We start from the raw sequence: 8,361 nt of genomic DNA on the forward strand, positions 1-8,361 counted from the left end.
CTCATGTTATGATTATTTGATTACCAGAAATCCAATATCTGTCCCCCTATTCTGTCAGACTGACTAAAGATATCCTAGCTTCTCTGCCTCTTTCTTGGCATTGAGAATCAACAAATGGACCCAAAATGAAAAGCTGCAGATGAGGTAAGCATTTGGCTTACCTCAGTGATCTCCCTTTCTTTCTAAAATATGGACCTTTAAATCCTAGTTGCCTTTAAAATTATCCTGTGACCTTCAAATTAAATCCTGAATTTTACCCAGGCTTTTTGTTTGTTCTTGACGGGAGTATTGGTCTGCTGCAAGTTACTCTATCAAAGCTAGTAATACATATTTATTTTTAAATTACTTCTAGTATGGGAGTCTATCATAACGTGAAATTTCCACAGATTTTTTTATAGATTACTTACAATATTTGTCATGTACTAAGTCACAGAGAAGAACTCAATAAAATACAAAAGCAGAAAACATAACACTTTACTTTTTTCCACCTCAGTGTGCTTAACTAGAAATATATCAAAAAATTAGTCAAAAAATACAAGAAGTCTTTTTTGCAAAAGGTTTGCTGCCAGAACACAGGTGTCATTAAAAACACTGCTCGACCTAAACCAAAATGGGAAAGGAAAAGACACATCAACATCATCGTCATCGACACGTAGATTTAGGCAATTCTACCACTACTGGTCATCTGATCTACAAATGTGGAGGGATTGAAAAAGAACTATCAAAAAATTTGAGAATGAGGCTGCTGAGATGGGGAAAGGACTCCTTCAAGTATGCCTGGGTCTTGGATAAACTGAAAGTTGAACATGAACGTGGTATCACCATTGATATCTCCCTATGGAAATTTGAGACCAGCAAGTATTATATGATCATTATTGATGCCCCAGGACACAGAGACTTTATTAAAAGCATGATTACAGGCACATCTCAGGCTGACTGTGCTGTCCTGATTGTTGCTGCTGGTGTTGGTGAATTTGAAGCAGGTATCTCCACGAATGGGCAAACCCATGAGAATGTTGTTTTGACTTACACACTGGGTGTAAAACAACTAATTGTTGGTGTTAACAAAATAGATTCCACTGAGCCATGCTACAGTCAGAAGAGATATGAGAAAATCATTAAGGAAGTCAGCACCTACATTAATAAGATTGGCTATAACCCCAACACAGTAACATTTGTGCCAATTTCTGGTTGGAATGGTGACAACATGCTGGAGCCAAGTGCTAACATGCCTTGGTTGAAGGAATGGAAAGTCAGCTGTAAAGATGGGAATGCCAGTGGAACCACATAGCTTGAAGCTCTGGATTGCACTCTGCCACCAACGTGTCCAACAGACAAGCCCTTGAATCTGCTTCTCCAGGACATCTACAAAATTGGAGGTATTGGTACCATCCTTATGGGCCGAGTAGAGACTAGTTTTCTTAAACCTGGCATAGTGGTCACCTTTGCTCCAGCCAATGTTACTTGAAGTCAAGTCTGTTGAAATGCACCATGAAGTTTTGAGTGAGGTTCTTCCTGGGGACAATGTGGGCTTCAATGTCAAGAATGTGTCCCTCAAAGATGTTCATTGTGGCAATGTGGCTGGTGACAGCAAAAATGACCCACCAATGGAAGCAGCTGGCTTCATGGCTCAGGTGATTATCCTGAACCATCCAGGCCGAATCAGTGCTGGATATGCCCCTGTGCTGGATTGTCACACAGATCACATTGCTTGCAAGTTTGCTGAGCTGAAGGAGAAGATAGATCATTGTTCTGGGAAAAAGCTGGAAGATGGTCCCAGGTTCTTGAAATTTGGTGATGTTGCCATCGTTGCTATGGTTCCTGGCAAGCCTATGTGTGTTGAGAGCTTCTCTGACTATCCTCCTCTGGGCCATTTTGCTGTTCATGACTTGAGAAAGATGGTTGCTGTGGATGTCATCAAAACAGTGGACAAGAAGGCAGCTGGAGAGGGAGGAGGAGCAAGACGGCAGAGGAGTAGGAGACCTAAATTTCATCTGGTCCCAGCAATTCAGCTAGATAGGTATCAAACCATTCTAAACACCTACAAACTCAACAGGAGATCGAAGAAAAGAATAGCAGCAACACTCTGAACAGAAAAGCAACTGCTTTCTGAAAGGTAGGATGTGTGGAGAAGTGAATCTGAAGCTATATTTAGGAATATAGACCACAGGAGGAGAGAGCCGCCTCAGCCAGCTACCAGCAAGTGATAAAGCAGCAGAGCACAAAATCGAAACTTTTAGAAGTCTGCTCTGCTGAGAGACATCGCTCTAGTGGCTAAGCAGGGGGTGAAACACTTGGTGGGACTGTAGGGTCTCAGGACCCTCGGGGTCACAGAAAGACCGGGGGTGCCTGAGTGCAGCAAAGCTCCCAGGTATTGGAGTGGGGAAGCTGGCTGCAGAGATGGAACCGAGGACTGGGATCTCAGCTAAAGGTTGCCATAAACCATTATTCATGGCACAGTTGGGCCACTACTCTTCAAGCAGAGACCCAACAAGCATCAGAGCTGGGGAGACTCCCCTTCTTCCCCTGGGAGGAGCGGCACAGGAGTACACCACAGGAATCTGCTGGGTTTGGAGACTCCAAACTGGGTCATGTTCCAGAGATAGAAATGCTCGGTCACAGGCCGGGTGAGCACAGAGTTCAGCCAGAAACCACAGATACAGGAGTGATTGACTGCTTTTCTCTGGAGGTTCACTGAGGAGTGGGGCCCCGAGTTCTTGGTTCCTCCAGGGCAGAGACTGGGAGGCTGCCATTTTCTTTCTTGTCCTCCAAAGCTGTACAGAAAGCCTTCAGGAACAAAAGTTATTCTTCTCTGGGCAAAATGACAAAATGGAAAAACACACCTCAAAAAAAGAAAAAGAACAAGTGGCAGTACGACTGCCAGGAACCTAATCCATACAGACATTAGTAAGATGTCGGAACTAGAGTTCAGAATAACGATTATAAACACACTAGCTAGGCTTGAAAAAAACATGGAAGACACTAGAGAATCACTTTCTGGAGAAATAAAAGAACTAAAATCTAACCAAGTAGAAATCAAAAAGGCTATAAATGAGGTGCAATAAAAAATGGAGGCTCTAGCTGCTAGGATAAATGAGGCAGAAGAGAAATTAGTGATATAGAAGACCAAATGATGGAGAATAAAGAAGCTGAGAAAAAGAGAGATAAACAAATACTGGATCATGAGGGCAGAATTCGAGAGATAAGTGATACCATAAGATGAAACAATATTAGAATAATTAGGATCCCAGAAGAAGAAGAAAGAGAGAGGGGCAGAAGGTATATTGGAGCAAATTATACCAGAGAACTTCCCTAATTTGGGGAAGGAAACAGGCATTAAAATACAGGAGGCACAGAGAAAACACCTCAAAATCAATAAAAATAGGTCAACACCCTGACATCTAATAGTAAAACTTAACAAGACTAGGAGACAAAGAGAAAATCCTGAAAGCAGCTCGGGACAAGAGGTTGGTAACCTACAATGGTAGAAATATTAGAATGGCAGCAGACCTATGCACAGTAACCTGGAAGGCCAGAAAGGACTGGCATGATATATTCAGAGCACTAAACGAGAAAAATATGCAGCCAAGAATACTATATCCAGCTAGGCTGTCATTGAAAATAGGAGAGATAAAAAGCTTCCAGGACAAACAAAAACTAAAAGAAATTGCAAACACCAAACCAGCCCTACAAGAAATATTGAAACGGGCCCTCTAAGCAAAGAGAGAGCCTAAAAGCAACATAGACCAGAAAGGAACACAGGCAATATACAGTAACAGTCACCTTACAGGCAATACAATGGCAGTAAATTCATATCTTTCAATAGTTACCCTGAATGTAAATGGGCTAAATGCCCCAATCAAAAGACACAGGTTATCATATTGGATAAAAAAACAAGATCCATCGATATGCTGCCTGAAAGAGACTCATTTTAGACCAAAAAATACCTGAGATTAAAAGTGAGGGGGTGAAAAACGATTTACCATGCTAATGGATATCAAAAGAAAGCTGGGATGCCAATCCTTATATCAGACAAATTAGATTTTAAACCAAAGACTATAATAAGAGATGAGGAAGGACACTATATCTTACTTAAAGGGTCTATCCAACAAGAAGATCTAACAATTGTAAATATCTATGCCCCTAACATGGGAGCAGCCAATTATAAAAGACAATTAATAACAAAATCAAAGAAACACATCGAAAACAATACAATAATAGTAGGAGACTTTAACAATCCCCTCATTGATGATCAACAAGGAAATAAAGGCTTTAAATGACACACTGAACCAAATGGACTTCACAGAACTATTCAGAACATTCCATCCCAAAGCAACAGAAAATACATTCTTCTCTAGTGCACATGTAACATTCTCCAGAATAGATCACATCCTAGGTCACAAATCAGGTCTCAACCGGGACCAAAAATTTGGGATCATTCCCTGCATATTTTCGGACCAAAATGCTTTGAAACTAGAACTCAATCACAAGAGGAAAGTTGGAAAGAATTCAAATACATGGAGGCTAAAGAACATCCTACTAAAGAATAAATGGGTCAACCAGGAAATTAAAGCAGAATTTTAAAAATTCATGGAAACAAGTGAAAATGAAAACACAACTGTTCAAAATCTTTGGGATGCAGCCAAGGCAGTCCGAAGAGGAAAGTATATAGCAATACAAGCCTTTCTGAAGAAACAAGAAAAGTCTCAAATACACAACCTAACCCTACACTTAAAGGAGCTGGAAAAAGAACAGCAAATAAAGCCTAAACTCAGCAGGAGAAGAGAAATAATGAAGATCAGAGCAGAAATCAATGACATAGGACCCAAAAGAATAGCAGAACAGATCAACAAAACTAGGAGCTCTTTCTTTGAAAGAATTAATAAGATTTATAAACTCCTGGCCAGGCTTATCAAAAAGAAAAGAGAAACGACCCAAATAAATAAAACCATGAATGAAAGAGGAGAGATCACAACCAACAACAAAGAAATACAATTATAAGAACATATTATCAGCAATTATATGCCAGCAAATTAGATAATCTGGAAGAAATGGATGCATTCCTAGAGATGTATAAACTACCAAAACTGAACCAGGAGGAAATAAAAAACCTGAACAGACCCATAAGCCCTAAAGTAATTGAAGCAGTAATCAAAAATCTCCCAACAAACAAAAGCCCAGGGCCAGATGGCTTCCCAGGGGAATTCTACCAAACATTTAAAGAAGAATTAATACCTATTCTTCTGAAACTGTTCCGAAAAATAGAAATGGAAGGAAAACTACCAAACTCATTTTATGAGGCCAGCATTACCTTGATCCCAAAACCAGACAAAGACCCCATCAAAAAGGATAATTGCCAACTAATATCCCTGATGAAAATGGATGCAAAAATTCCCCCCAAAATACTAGCCAATAGGATCCAGCAGTACATTAAAAGGATTATTCAACACGACCAAGTGGGATTTGTCCCTGGGCTGCAAGGTTGGTTCGACATCTGCAAATCAATCAGTGTGATACAATACATTAACAAAAGAAAGAACAAGAATCATATGATCCTCTTAATAGATGCAGAAAAAGCATTTGACAAAGTACAGCATCCTTTCTTGATCAAAACTCTTCAGAGTATAGGGATAGAGGGTACATACCTCAATATCATAAAAGCCATCTATGAAAAACCTACAGCGAATATCATTCTCAATGGGGAAAAACTGAGAGCTTTCCCCCTAAAGTCAGGAACGCAGCAGGGATGTCCACTATCACTACTGCTATTCAACATAGTACTAGAAGTCCTAGCCACAGCAATCAGACAACAAAAGGAAATAAAAGGTGTCTGAATCGGCAAAGAAGAAGTCAAACTCTCACTCTTTACAGATGATATGATACTTTATGTGGAAAACCCAAAAGACGCCACCCCAAAACTGCTAGAACTCATACAGGAATTCAGGAAAGTGGCAGGATATAAAATCAATGCACAGAAATCAGTTGCATTTCTATACACCAACAACAAGACAGAAGAAAGAGAAATTAAGGAGTCGATCCCATTTACAATTGCACCCAAAATCATAAGACACCTAGGAATAAATCTAACCAAAGAGGCAAAGAATCTGTACTCAGAAAACTATAGAATACTCTTGATGAAATTGAGGAAGACACAAAGAAATGGTAAAACATTCCATGCTCTTGGATTGGAAGAACAAGTATTGTGAAAATGTCAGTGCTACCTAGAGCAACCTACATTCAATGCAATTCCTATAAAAATACCATCAACTTTTTTCAAAGAAATAGAACAAATAATCCTAAAGTTTGTATGGAACCAGAAAAGACCCTGAATAGCTGGAGGAATGTTGAAAAAGAAAAGCAAAGCTGGTGGCAACACAATTCCGGACTTCAAGCTCTAGTACAAGGCTATAATCATCAAAACAGTATGGTACTGGCACAAAAACAGACACATAGATCAATGGAACAGAATAGAGAGCCCAGATATGGACCCTCAACTCTATGGTCAATTAACCTTCAACAAATGAGGAAAAAATATGCAATGGAAAAAGACAGTCTTTACAATAAACGGTGCTAGGAAAATTGGACAGTCACATGCAGAAGAATGAAACTGGACCATTTCCTTACACCACCCACAAAAAGACTCAAAATGGATGAAAGACCTAAATGTAAGACAGGAATCCATCAAAATCCTAGAGGAGAACCCAGGCAGCAACCTCTTCGACCTCAGCCACAGCAACTTCTTCCTAGAAACATCACCAAAGGCAAGGGAAGCAAGGGCAAAAATGAACTATTGGGACTTCATCAAGATAAAAAGCTTTTGCACAGCAAAGGAAACAGTCAACAAAACCCATAGAGAACTGACTGAATGGTAGAAGATATTTGCAAATGACATATCAGATAAAGGGCTAGTATCCAAAATCTATAAGGAACTTATCAAACTCAACACCCAAAGGACAAATAATCCAATCAAGAAATGGGCAGAAGACATGAACAGTCATTTTTCCAAAGAAGACACACAAATGGCCAACAGACACATGAAAAAGTGCTTAACATCACTCGGCATCAGGGAAATCCAAATCAAAACCTCAATGAGATCCCACTCACACCAGTCAGAATGGCTAAAATTACAAGTCAGGAAATGACAGATGTTGGCGAGGATGTGGAGAAAGAGGAATCCTCCTACACTGTTGGTGGGAATGCAAGCTGGTGTAGCCTCTCTGGAAAACAGTATGATGTTTCCTCAAAAAGTTGAGAATAGAGTTACACCATGACCCAGCAATTGCACTACTGGGTATTTACCCCAAAGATACTAATGTAGTGATCTGAAGGGATATGTGCACCCCAGCGTTTATAGCAGCAATGTCCATAATAGCCAAACTGTGGAAAGAGCCAAGATGTCCATCAACAGATGAATGGATAAAGATGAGGTGGTATATATATATATATATACAATGGAATATTATGCAGCCATCAAAAACCCCGAAATCTTGCCATTTGCAATGATATAGATGGAATTAGATGGTATTATGCTAAGCGAAATAAGTCAATCAGAGCGAGACAAGTATCATATGATATCACTGATATGAGGAATTCTTAGTCTCAAGAAACAGACTGAGGGTTGCTTGTGTGGTGGGTGGTGGGAGGGATGGCGTGGCTGGGTAATGGACATCAGGGAGGGTATGTGTTATGGTGAGCACTGTTAATTGTGTAAGACTGATGTATCACAGACCTGTACCTCTGAAACAAATAATACATTATATGTTAAAAAAAAAAAGAAAAAAGAAGATAGTAGGAAGGGAAAAATGAAGGAGGGGAAATCAGAAGGGGACACAAACCATGAGAGACTGTGGACTCTGAGAAACAAACTGAGGGTTTTAGAGGGGATGGAGGGTGGGAGGAAGGATTAGCCCATTGATGGGTATTAAGGAGGGCACTTATTGTGTGGAGTACTGGGTGTTATATGCAAATAATGAATCATGGAACACTACATCAAAAACTAATGATGTAATGTATGGTGACTAACATAATAAAATTAATAAAAAAAATAAATAAATAAATAAATAAATATAGATATATATAAAGAAGGCAGCTGGAGGTGTCAAAGTCACCAAGTCTGCGCAGAAAGCTCGGAAGGCTAAATGAATATTACCCCCAATTCCTGCCACCCCAGTCTTAATCAATGGTGGAAGAATGGTATCAGAACCCTTTGTGTCAATTGGCCATTTAAGTTTAATAGTAAAAGACTGTTTAATGATAACAATGCATCATAAAACCTTCAGAAGGAAAAGAAAATGTTTTTTGGACCATTTTGTGTGTGTGTGTGTGTGCACGCATGTGTGTGTTTGGCAGTTTTAAGTTATT

The 8,361-nt window shown here is 39.6% G+C and overlaps 1 pseudogene; it reads left to right on the top strand.

The window, feature by feature from the left end:
* The first annotated feature begins 610 nt into the window (after window positions 1-610).
* Window positions 611-8,157, top strand: LOC118544874 (elongation factor 1-alpha 1-like; annotated as a pseudogene).
* Window positions 8,158-8,361: the final 204 nt, after the last annotated feature.

This window comes from Halichoerus grypus, chromosome X (assembly GCF_964656455.1).
Source record: "Halichoerus grypus chromosome X, mHalGry1.hap1.1, whole genome shotgun sequence".
Classification (NCBI taxonomy): domain Eukaryota; kingdom Metazoa; phylum Chordata; class Mammalia; order Carnivora; family Phocidae; genus Halichoerus; species Halichoerus grypus.